General features: G+C 39.3%; 1 protein-coding gene across 3 annotated transcripts in view; it reads left to right on the top strand.

Annotated features, from left to right (window-relative positions):
• The first annotated feature begins 4,787 nt into the window (after positions 1-4,787).
• The window catches only part of GluClalpha (glycine receptor alpha 1), a 313,027-nt gene continuing 305,365 nt past the window's right edge, over positions 4,788-12,449 (top strand). For all 3 annotated transcript variants that reach the window (XM_065219133.1, XM_065219135.1, XM_065219134.1), the window contains exons 1-2: positions 4,788-4,940; positions 5,267-5,647. The gene's annotated coding sequence lies outside the window, so the exon portion shown is untranslated. The remainder of the gene's footprint in view (positions 4,941-5,266; positions 5,648-12,449) is intronic.

The raw sequence follows: 12,449 nt of genomic DNA, 5'->3' as shown, positions 1-12,449 counted from the left end.
TTTAAAACGTCTTGACTGCATAATGAAAGCACAATATGATATCAGACTTATGTCGCAACATTTGAAATCAAAAATGAGTTTTCATTATGATAGGAACTGCACACTTTAATATCGATTTGCTTTCATTTTGTTAACCGAGTTTGCTCGGGTTGTAACAACTTTTTGCAAATCTTGGCAAGTTCCGAGGAAAATTCAGATAGCGTACTCCCAGTCGAGCTCCCGGTATTATTTTCTCGGCAAGAAAAACAAAACATTCAAGCTGTCAGAAAACCGGGTTGCCAAGCATTATTCACGAACAAAGTCAACCCGATGACTGGCGCTGTCGGCACTGCTGACACAGCGCGGCACACTTGAAACACACTGAGCAAAAAGTTGGCGCAAAATAAGTGTGCAGTGTGACCACCCCTTGATTTAACCGTCCCTTCAACCGAACTTTATTACGCTTTGTATCATAGTATTAAAGAAAGCCGATTTAAAGTATAACTCCTTAATGTGAAGGAACTTTGATTGAACCCATGCTACTGGTATAAGATCTACCACCGAACCCTAGTCGTGACAACTTCAAACTAGGGAATCAGGATTTTCCAGTTATCAAAGGATCACATTTTAGCCCTTGTTACTTTTTATGGCTTGACAAGAGTGACAAGACTCGGGTAGTGACCACCACTGCATTTCTATATTGTATATTTCAAATTAAAAATATTGTTTATGTTCATAGATTTCACATAATCCTTTTCCCTTTGTCCTCCTCCTTTTCCTTTCCCTCTTCTCTTTTCAGAAAGTGAGTAATGGCGCTATAGCCATAAGTCATAAAATGCTACGGCAAGAGTTAGTGCTCATGCCCCAACCGTCAGAAGAAAATTGAGCCTCACTTAACCTTTCTAGCTTTGATGCTTCCAACGACTAACCAATCATATTATTACCAAAATCGGAACGAACGGTACGAGATGTCCACGTTTCATCCATTTATTGGATTCTGAAGCATCGTGTTTAGATCTTCGATTTAAACAGGCCCGATGTTTTCCGAATCATCTTGCCCCTTAAATGCTGCACATTAGGCCTGGCCGTTTTGATATGTGTAACGCATCTTCGATGTGGAACATATATTAAATAGACAAGAAAAAGGATGGAGGTATATCTATCATTTTCCAGGATGCTTTCAAGAACTGGCTGTGTTGGTGTTAGATTAGATTAGATTAGATTAGATTAGATTAGATTAGATTAGATTAGATTAGATTAGATAAGATTAGATTAGGAGTTTTGATTGAACCCATGCTTTTCTGCTCAGTAAGCAAAATCGGCCCCCACAAGGCCACCAAGCTCCTCGTTTCACAAAACAGTTACGACCAAGCTCCCGTTCAACTTGCTGTTACTAGATTTCGATTGAGGCGGTGACCTTACCGACGACGATAACAACTACTATTGAGAAGGATTTGTTATAGATTTTTGATCAACACGTTTTTTTCTAAAACTCGAATGTTATTTCTTTTAAGTATTTTTTTCTCCGTGATTTGTTTTCCGTCGATCTTGTTTTCCGTACTGAACATCAATGCTACCGACGCCAGGGAGGCAGCTCCCACATCTGGACCCTACCTATTGAACCCAGGCCTGCTGGGGTGAGAGGCAATCACGCTTGCCACTACACCACCGGTGCCACTATTTCTTTTAAGTACTTCTTCCTCCAACCGAATTTCGCTTTATCTCATATTAAGAAAGAAATCCGATTTAGCGTTAGCGTCAGCGTTGTTAAGATATACTTCATAGATTGAATACTATTGACAGACTGCTTCCAGGAATAATACTGGGGAGTAAACATTGAATTTTAACAAGGATACGAAAATACATGGCCGTGGGGATACAAATAAAATCTGTCAATGTTGCTTAGGATCTAATGCAATGTTCAGCTTGATATATACTCTTAGAATAACATTTTTGATTTGAAATATCTATATATATAAAAATGAATTTCTGTCTGTCTGTCTGTCTGTCTGTCTGTCTGTCTGTCTGTCTGTCTGTCTGTCTGTCTGTCTGTCTGTCTGTCTGTCTGTCTGTCTGTCTGTCTGTCTGTCTGTCTGTCTGTCTGTCTGTCTGTCTGTCTGTCTGTCTGTCTGTCTGTCTGTCTGTCTGTCTGTCTGTCTGTCTGTCTGTCTGTCTGTCTGTCTGTCTGTCTGTCTGTCTGTCTGTCTGTCTGTCTGTCTGTCTGTCTGTCTGTCTGTCTGTCTGTCTGTCTGTCTGTCTGTCTGTCTGTCTGTCTGTCTGTCTGTCTGTCTGTCTGTCTGTCTGTCTGTCTGTCTGTCTGTCTGTCTGTCTGTCTGTCTGTCTGTCTGTCTGTCTGTCTGTCTGTCTGTCTGTCTGTCTGTCTGTCTGTCTGTCTGTCTGTCTGTCTGTCTGTCTGTCTGTCTGTCTGTCTGTCTGTCTGTCTGTCTGTCTGTCTGTCTGTCTGTCTGTCTGTCTGTCTGTCTGTCTGTCTGTCTGTCTGTCTGTCTGTCTGTCTGTCTGTCTGTCTGTCTGTCTGTCTGTCTGTCTGTCTGTCTGTCTGTCTGTCTGTCTGTCTGTCTGTCTGTCTGTCTGTCTGTCTGTCTGTCTGTCTGTCTGTCTGTCTGTCTGTCTGTCTGTCTGTCTGTCTGTCTGTCTGTCTGTCTGTCTGTCTGTCTGTCTGTCTGTCTGTCTGTCTGTCTGTCTGTCTGTCTGTCTGTCTGTCTGTCTGTCTGTCTGTCTGTCTGTCTGTCTGTCTGTCTGTCTGTCTGTCTGTCTGTCTGTCTGTCTGTCTGTCTGTCTGTCTGTCTGTCTGTCTGTCTGTCTGTCTGTCTGTCTGTCTGTCTGTCTGTCTGTCTGTCTGTCTGTCTGTCTGTCTGTCTGTCTGTCTGTCTGTCTGTCTGTCTGTCTGTCTGTCTGTCTGTCTGTCTGTCTGTCTGACCCTTATAGACTCGGAAACTACTGAACCGATTGGCGTGAAAATTTGTACACAGGGGTTTTTGGGGCCGTGGAAGGTTCTTATGATGCTTCGAGATCCCTCCCCCTTCTGTAAGGGGGGGCTCCCATACAAATGAAACAGAAATTTCTGCATAACTCGAGAACTAATCAAGCAAATGGAACCAAATTAGGCATGTGGGGGCGAGTGTGGGGGTATAAGGAGATAATCATAGGGGGTAGCCCCTTATATAATAGGGGGGGGGGCTACGTACAATATAGCATGCTTTTTTTTAATCGGCGCATAAACTCAAGCTAATATTGAATCCCGAGCACGACCGGGCACACTCAGCTAGTACAATATAAAGATTCATAACGGAGGTGGTCACTACTTGATTCTTGTCACTATCAACAAAGCATAAAGGACTAAAATATGTTCCTTTGATTACTGAAAAATCCTGTTCCACTAGTTTGAAGTTTTCAGGACTAGGGTTCGGTAATTTATCTTATACCAGTATCGCACCACGTAAAAGTGATCTACCAGCGTTATTGCTTTGAAAAGATAAAAATGGAACAAACTCACCAAGTTTAGCCAATTGAACCTAGATGCAACTTCACATATATTGATGTAGAAGTCCGAATTGTAGACGGTCCGCTTGACGAAGACCAACATGAACTAGTGTGGTTTCTGGTAGAGCTGACACGGAATGTCTTCTCTCGATTTGAGATAAGAAATGTTCGGATGTAGTGTAGATTTTTGATGTACATTGGCAAGCCAATAGCCAGGTTCAGTGACTCAACGATGAGACGAATGATGAGACGTCGAGGGCCCATGTTGGTTCTACTTGGCTTCGGAACAGCTTGTCAGCGGTAAATAACAGGGACGTAGAACTAGATAGAATGAGATGCAGCTTTCAACGGACTTTTGTCTTAGTGAACTCGCTGAGGAACTACAAATCGTATCCTTTGCATGGTTTTGACCTGACCAGTAACTGATTATAGAAAGAAAGAAACTCCACAGAAATAAACAAACGTCACGTTCAATCACACGCACAGCCTACACGGATAGAAATCTCCTTATACCTTTTGGCAAATTTCTATTGCTGATTATTCATAAAATGTATAAGTCAACTAATAAGCAGACGCCTTGCAAAAAGTTAATGAAGATCATGTGTTGAATGAGATGTATAAGCGGTCACACATACCTTTTCTGCATTCTTATAGGACCTATGTGGTTTGTCTTATGGAATGTATAAGGCTGATGTAATGGCAAAAATGTATAAGTGAAACACATGAATAAAATAATTGATTTTCGTTTCGTGTACTCTCCATTATCAACATATTTGAGAAAACCACGTATTCCACATCGCCGCGCCACTTTACCTTTTATTGCTGAGAGAGAGAGAGAGTGTTGTGAGAACCACACTGTAGTCTCTCACTCCTGCCCCAACCAAGAATAGGGAGCGCATTTTCCAAAACAATGAATCTACTCACTCTCTTTCTCTTCCGTTGTGGGGCTACCTCAACAACCAACCATGCACCCACATTGGATGATAAGCAGTCGTCCACCCCGCTCAGAATCTGCACTAGTCCTCCCTTGGGACCAGAGGAAGGACGCTCGGTAAGAGGGAAAAAGTGCCGAACGCGCCAACAACGTCAAACAAACAAACAGTGCTGCTGCTGCTGCTGCTGCTGGTGGTTTTACCGAAAATTGTTGAGAGCGAGAAAGTGCGTGCGTGTGTCAGAGAGGGAGAGCGGGAGCACCGTTCGGTAAAATCTAGCAGCATCCCAGGCACAGAACGGTTTTTCCGGAGATCCAATCGATTTTGCGATTTTACCAGCCCGCACCAGTCCGACTCAGTCAGTCAGGTGTAGACAGTGGTTCGAAGTGGTTCCCCCAAAAACGTTGGATTGCGCTGTGCGGCCCCAAGTGTGGATCTCCTCCTGGTGGGGGCAGAAAAAAAAAATAAGAAGAGGAAGAAGAAGTGGAAGCAAAAGAGTCCTAGATCCTAGGGCTGTGTGCTACAAAGGTGAACTTTTTTTGGTGATATTTTTCGGGAAGGGCTTTCTAATAAGCGACTGGTGCAAAGTTTCCGTGAGTGGATCAACGACGATTGGCGACGAAGATTGATGGGCGTTTGAAATGGGCGCGGATCAGGATATTGGGATGCTGCAAATGTGATTTTCCTTTCTTTCCTTCATCTACAGTAGCAGCAGCAGCAGAAGCAGCACGGGGGGGATGATGCAGAGTGAAAAAATTGATCTGTGAAACGGTTTTACATGCCTGGTTGACACCCATTTCTCGAACGCTGTTCAAAAAGGATGTGTTTGATTTAAAGAAAATTGTGCTTTTCAGGAAGATGGGTGCGAATTGAGAGCCATCCAAGTCCAACGAAATCTGCTAAGAATAATCTAAAGCATTGAAAAGTGATACAAAAGAGTGAAAAGAAAAAAAAAGTCCCATTCGAAAATCGTAGCAAGAAAAATCGGTGCGAAAAATCCGGATGGAAAAGTGAGAAATTTTCATTTCTGAATAAAATGAACCACTTGAGGCTGAGCTGAGCTCTGGAAAAACGCCAAAGAAGCAGCGAAAGTGAAGGAGTGAAGGATTTTGCACACCTCCGAGGGAGGGAAAAGGCTGAAGCGAAATACGACGAAAAGTGCAATAAGATAGGGAGAGCCAACCCAACGAAAAAAAAAGCAGCCAGAGAGGAAAATCGGGAAAAATTACCTCCAGGTAAGATTTATCTCGCACACACAGTCGAGTCGTTGTCATAGTCGGAGCCGGAGCAGCCCATCTTCATCATCGCACCTTTATTTGTTGGATCTATCTCCGGGGAGTTTCGTTTGGGGAAGGAAATGGTTGTCGATTTTTACCCAATATGTTCTGCGGCGGGGGAGTTCCTCTAATACCAACATTATCATGATGCTGCTATTTCTTAAAAATGAGCTTGGGGAGGATTGGTTATTTTGGTGGCACTTGCGATAATGGCGTCCTGGCCTTGGTCCTCAAAGTCCTGATGTATGTGTTTGTGTGTGCGAAATGGAAAGGTGCGAATTCGGTGTGATATAACACCGTTTGGAATTGGATTTCCTGGAAGTGTGGTTGATGCGTGGAAATTTTCGGAAGTTGTTGGCGAAAATCAAGTTTCATTGTCGTCAAGCACGAGGGGGATTCCGCTTGGTAACAACAATGTGGTCCAAAGATTAGGGACCGTTCTCGACGTTGTGGATTGGGTAAGGTTAGCGAATGATAGAGGGATCCAAACAAAAGGCAGTCAGCGATGGGAGGAATGAACTTGATGTTTGAGTGCGTCAGATTATCGATGTTGTGTGATGATGATAAATGATATGGTTATAGAATGGTATTTCCGTTTGATTGATATCGTTTTGGGTCATATTCCGGACTGAATCAAATTATACTATGGACATGCTTATCGCATATTAGCTTATTGTGTTCTAGATGCACTTCCACAGTTATTAATTGAGAGCTTTCGAGGCCTGTACCATTTTTGCATTAGTATGATTGCGTGGAAAGTACAATCTACTCTATGCCCAGGGAAGTGGAGAAATTTTCCAACCCAAAAAAATCCTAGACCGGACCGGGAATCGAACCCATCTCCAGCATGGCAGTGGCATTTTTTGTTTGTTCTGTTAAACTATGGTTAAATAGAAACTCTTAAACTGCCATTCAATCAAAAGGCGTCAAGGCTATTTGTTATTTTATTTTTGTAATTAAACTACACATAGTTCGGATCCTATAAGGATTTTAAGGATCTAAAACATAAGAAAAATATCATGTTAAATAATTCTCAGAGTTAGATAAATCCATGAATTTTGTACACGGTGAATGAGAACAACCCAAATTTGGTTTAGTTTACTCATAATCGCCAAAAGTGCAGGAACTCAGCGATGAATAAATTTGCCTCATGTTTTCCCAGGTTTTTCCAGGATTTTCCAGGGAAACATTCCCGAATTTGAGAAAATTAAAGATTGGATTCACTGAGTCTGTTGGTACTACTCCGAGACTGAATAAAATTTTCGTCAATTTCCTCATTTTCCGGCAGATTTTTTAGGTTTTCCAGAGGAAACCATGAGACAAATTTACTCATCGCTGAGTTCCTGCACTTTTGGCGATTATGAGTTTACTAAACTCAAATTTGGGTCGTTCTCATTCGCCGTGTAACTAGATTTTGTTTAGATCATCTATCTCAAGGGGAAGGTCACTCCTCACAGTGTGCCAGAAACACAGTTGGGCACACCGGGCACACTCATTGGTACTGTTCAGCACCCATGGTTATAATTGTTCATGATATTTAAAGTTCCTGGCAACACTGCACTACCTCTGTGTATACGTGTCAGTCAAGCAATTTTTTACATTCGCAATGTACACGAAATATTTCACGCACACCCAAAATAATTAAATTTTTTAGAGGAGCCAACGGTGGCTCACTAGTTGACTAGCCTATTGGTCCCAAGCAAATCGATTAACGTATCCCATTCTAGACGAAATTATAGTACTACACTATGTTTGTTTTGAATCGCTATGAAAATTTTACAGATTAAATGAGGGGTTCGTGGATTTTCTCTAGGGGCATCCCACTCTAAACTTTGTATTTTTCGCATTATACTCAGAAAGTCCTTACTGATATTTAAGATACCTGCAAATACTTAAAAATACTTAAGAAATATTTAGCGCTAGTTTGTTACCTCCGTTGCTAGACAGATTTCTTTCGATTGTTTACCCGGTGTCATCCGAGAATTTGTGTGTGCGTATTTAGAAAAATCAACTATTATTTTTTAATTTATTCCTTTTTTGTAGGAATCGATGAGGAGACCATTTTGAATCAAAGAAAAATAACATTGCCAAACCGATTCACCTGTCATTCAAAGGAAGAATAAGGAACTTTTTAGAAAGTTACTGTGGAAGAAACTGAGCAAATGTTTCTATCCCAAAACCATGTCTCCATAAAGATGGATTTTTCGTCCATTAGGTTCTTGACCGTTGGACGATAACTTCAGGCCTTTACGCTGATTGAAGCTGAATAAGAAGTTGTGAAAGCTTTCTGCACCATCCGCAAAGCCACATCTCCTAGATTGCCGTCGAATGAGAAGAGAATCACATTTCCTCGGATTTGGAACCTTCGATGCTCTCCTGCTTAAGGCTTATTAGGGCAGAGAGCTACTTCGGCCTAATCGCCCATTTTGGGCCTATTTAGCAGAAAACATTAAATCAAACCATGATTACGGCGTTAACAAGTCAATTATGCGTTTGGTTCGATACTACCGAACGAAGTCAATAAGAAAGTGTGATATGAATGTTTGAACCCATTATTCTCAAAAAACAAAAGAGTGAATTAAATTGCGTTTGAATGGCGTTTCAGTGCGTTAGGCCGAGTTAAGAATCCGAAGGCCTAGTTTGGGGTCAAGAAGCAGTCTTAGATTTTTTACAATGTGTTACTCTTTATCAAATCTTACGATACGTACGGAAAGTTCAATAAATTTGGAAGGCATCTGCAGTGAGAACATTCCATTTTGTGAAAAAATTCATTCTAAAAATAGAGGTAAAGGGCGGGTTGTGCTTACTAGGCCCAAAATAAGATCTAAGCCGTATTAAGGCTGGAAATTATCAAACCAACATATTCGCTTCGTGTTAATCTCGGAACCGTTCTCTAGTTGATTCTATCATTCATCAGAAACGGCTATGTGTTAAAACATTAATTTGGACTGTTTGGGGAATGGTTTGAAATAAATTCATACATTTTAACTTAGGTTTATTTTACTTGAAATTGGTACAAATAAGTAACGTTTTGGAACTAAATCGTTTTATTTGGTATATTAATGGTTTGTTATAAATTATAATTTCAGAACAGATTAATATTTTTCTTATCCTTACTTACTGGTAAAAGTGAGAAATTCATTTTGATTTCACATAAAGTCTTCGGTTGCTATCAGGATACTCGCTCAACTCCCTCACCAGTCCATCATAACTCATGTAACCTATGTAAATTTTTAAAAACGCGGTTCGATACGACCACCAGTGGCAATTGCAATTAGTTCAACTTCGAGCTCACCAGCATAACGAATTGCTGGTAGTTATGCTTCATTGTCCTCTGGCAAATAACCAGCGTAGTCCTAGCATCTTTGGCCTGCTTTAAATTAAAGAATTTCATAATCATGCAGCTTGCGATAGTTCTTAGCCGAATTGACATTCAACATACGCTTTTATTTTGGCAGTTCAGTTTGAAATCTAGTTACGAGTTCGGACGACAACGGCACCATTAACCTCCAGCTAAGCAACATAATTCAAAAGTTTGATATAGTACTAATCAGCCAGTTCGAAATCATAAATAATTCGCTATCCCTGCTCCAACTGGTTCGCTGAAAGTAAAATGTTTTTGATGAACTATTTCATAACTAGAATTAAAATACTTACTTATAATCATTGAATTTTACTACTTCATTTAATTTAAAACATATTGAAACTAGCATTAATATGCTTTAAAACGTGATTAAAAGTAATCCAGCTTTCCATGCTCAGTAATGGCGGCCTGTTTGTATGAATAAATGTATCCTTCACTGTGCTTTTTGACACTAACCGGAGGGCGTATGTTGTTCCATTTTCTACTGTTCCTGGGAGAGGGAAAGGGAAGGGGTTGAAATTCGAACATCCAGATAGTGTCAAAAAGCACAGTGAAGGATACATTTATCGAGCATGGAAAGCTGGATACATTGACGGAATATACAACAACAAATAACTACATTAGTAACCGGTCACTACGATTAAAAAATCCAAATCTTAAAATACTTAAAAATACTTAAGAATACTTATCAGATACTTCGAAATATTTAATTGATACTAGAGCTATAGTTTAGAGTGGGATGCCCCTAGGATTTTCTTATGTTTCCAGGGGTGTATCGATTAATTTGGGACCGAAAAGAGTACCAGAGCTAAGTCAAAAAGTTGAGCACGTTTCTATGGGACTTTCTGGTCTTACAGTTACCTTTACTCAAAATTTCTAGTTTTGAAATACGGCAATGTGCACATAGAATAAATACATTAAGGACATAGGAAAAAGTTCAAAATATATGACAATTATGGTTTTTGAAATTCTGTCAGTTAAATTAAAAATTGGTTTGAGATCCCAAACCCATATGTTTTCAAGATTTTGTCACTAAAAAAATACATTCCTCCGATACAGATTGTAAGTAAAAACTCTTTTTTTTTATCTTGTTCATTAATTTGGATGGCTCAATTGCGTTAGCTTAACGGAGCCGATAATTAATTGTCCATCATTTTTAACAAAATTAACTTATTTCTATGTCGGCCGAATACTCATGGCTTACCCGAGATTAGAGGGGTACATTTTCGAAGGTTAGGATCAAGGGAAGAGCTTGTGGGTGAGGTTTTGTTGTCTCATCAAGTATAAATTCTTCGAATGCAAATGTAAATAAACGATCGCGACATTTCATCAATAATCAAAATTTTAAGAATAAGATAAAATTGCAGATCCATCCTAGACTGTAATTTCTATGAATTTTAATAATTATACATACTATGAGTATGCCTGAAAAATATTCGATATAATTTTATTTTTATCAGATTTTTAAGATAACTACCGGATTTTTAAATGTTTATAGATACCTCGGACTGACTTACTTACGTAGTTAGCACTGGCGTGCACAGGGTGGGGCAAGGTGGGGCAATCGCCCCCCTCTCTTTTATAAATCAGATTTTTTATTTCCACATTCACAAAATTATAATATAAAATAACTTGACTTCTTGATAACTTGATTTGAAGGTAAAATAACTGTATTTCATAATATAATGGCTCTGAATACCATTTATTGCGTCAAATCCTTTGAGATGGTGCCTGAAAATTGCGCCACAAAAGTGCATGAAGGGACAAACCTCAATGAACTTTTTTGGTCAAAAAATTTCTGGTGTAATTTTTATTCAAGGGTGTTCATGGAGGGTTAAAAGTAGAGGGTAAATTTAAGGTTGAAAAAAATTTACCTTCGTGGTGGTAAATCAATGAAAAAGTTTTTTTTATTGAATATTTATGGTGTAAAAATATCATCACGGTGGTGCATGGAGGGACTAATCAAAATGAATAACTCTGGTGGAAACATTGAATCACGCTCAAAATTTGGAGGTGCACATTTATCTGAAAATTTCTGGTGGAAAGTTCGCAACACTGTGGTGAATGTAATAGCAAGATTTATTAATTTTCCTGGTGCATAATTTGCATCATTCTGATGAATGCAAGCTTCATTGAAAATGTATGGTGGAAAATTTGCACCATTCTGGTGCTAAAGAGGCAAAGCCTGAAGGTGCATGGTGAAACAAACTTCACTGACCATGTTTGGTGCACCGTTCTGGTGAAGGGAGGAGCATGCTTTATTGAAAATTTCTGGTGGAAAACTTGCACTGGTCTGGTAAATGAAGGTACAAGCTTTATTTAAAATTAAGCCATATTGAAAATTTCTGGTGGAAAATCAGCACCGTTATGGTGAACGGATGGGTAAGCTTTACGGAAAAATGTTGGTCTTAAATTTGCATCCTTCTGCTGAATAGAGAAAATTTTTTAATAATAATTTATGGTGTAAAATTTGCACCATTCTGATGATTTGAAGGAAGTTGCTGTATTGAAAATTTATGATGAAAAATCTGAAAATAGGTGCAAGATTTATTTGGTGAAAAACCTGCAACAGTCTAATGATAGGTGAAACCAACTATATTGAAAATTTCTGGTTGGAAAATGGAAAAGGAAATCTGCACCAATCATAATATTGGAGAAACATTTTTTATTGAACATTAAGGTGGAAAATTTGCATCGTTCTGTCAATTGAAATTTTCAGTGTAAAATTACCTAAGGGCAAGTTTGTATTGAAAATTTCCAGGTATTTCAAAGGTAATTCTTCTGAAACTCTAAGGGTATTTCAGTTCCAAGGTGCTCTGAGTAAAAGTCAAGAAGAGTTCTAAAAATAATTCCAGAGGACTTCTGAGAAAAATAAAGAGCTCATAGAGTTCATAAAATTTCGAAAAGAACCTCAAGGAATTCTGAGGATTGACTTTTTTGCAACTGTACAAAGTTTAAAGACAGCTTTTGGATTCCGTAATTGAAAAGTGGGTATTAGTTTGCCATTTAACCTTGGTCTATTGTTGTCTTACTAAGAATTTGTCTAAGAATCTTCTCTCAAAATTTCAAGACATTTGTTACCGTGGTTAATGTTCGGCATCATTTCCTGTCACCCTGACTGGCGGTACATTGGGACAAGGTTGACATGGTCAATCTATCGCACAAGTCGTAATTCCGTTAACAATCCTGCACTCGCTTGTCAAACTAACTTTTGTGCGCTTTTGTTCCATATTGTACATATGGTTTAAACCTTTTCAATGATCCTAGCCTTGGCATTTAGTTCAAAATTTGAAAAAATTAGAACTACAATTTTCGCTCGTACTGTACTGTTGTGGAACATTGCGAAAACCTTTTGAGGAAAACCAGTGGCAATCATTGCAGATGAGACGAGCGATT

Source organism: Ochlerotatus camptorhynchus, unplaced genomic scaffold, assembly GCF_037179485.1.
Source record: "Ochlerotatus camptorhynchus isolate MF236.1 unplaced genomic scaffold, CSIRO-AGI_Acam_v1.1 ptg000099l, whole genome shotgun sequence".
Classification (NCBI taxonomy): Eukaryota; Metazoa; Arthropoda; class Insecta; order Diptera; family Culicidae; genus Ochlerotatus; species Ochlerotatus camptorhynchus.
Note: the sequence above shows the minus strand (reverse complement) of the source record. Positions and strands in the feature narration are given on the sequence as shown.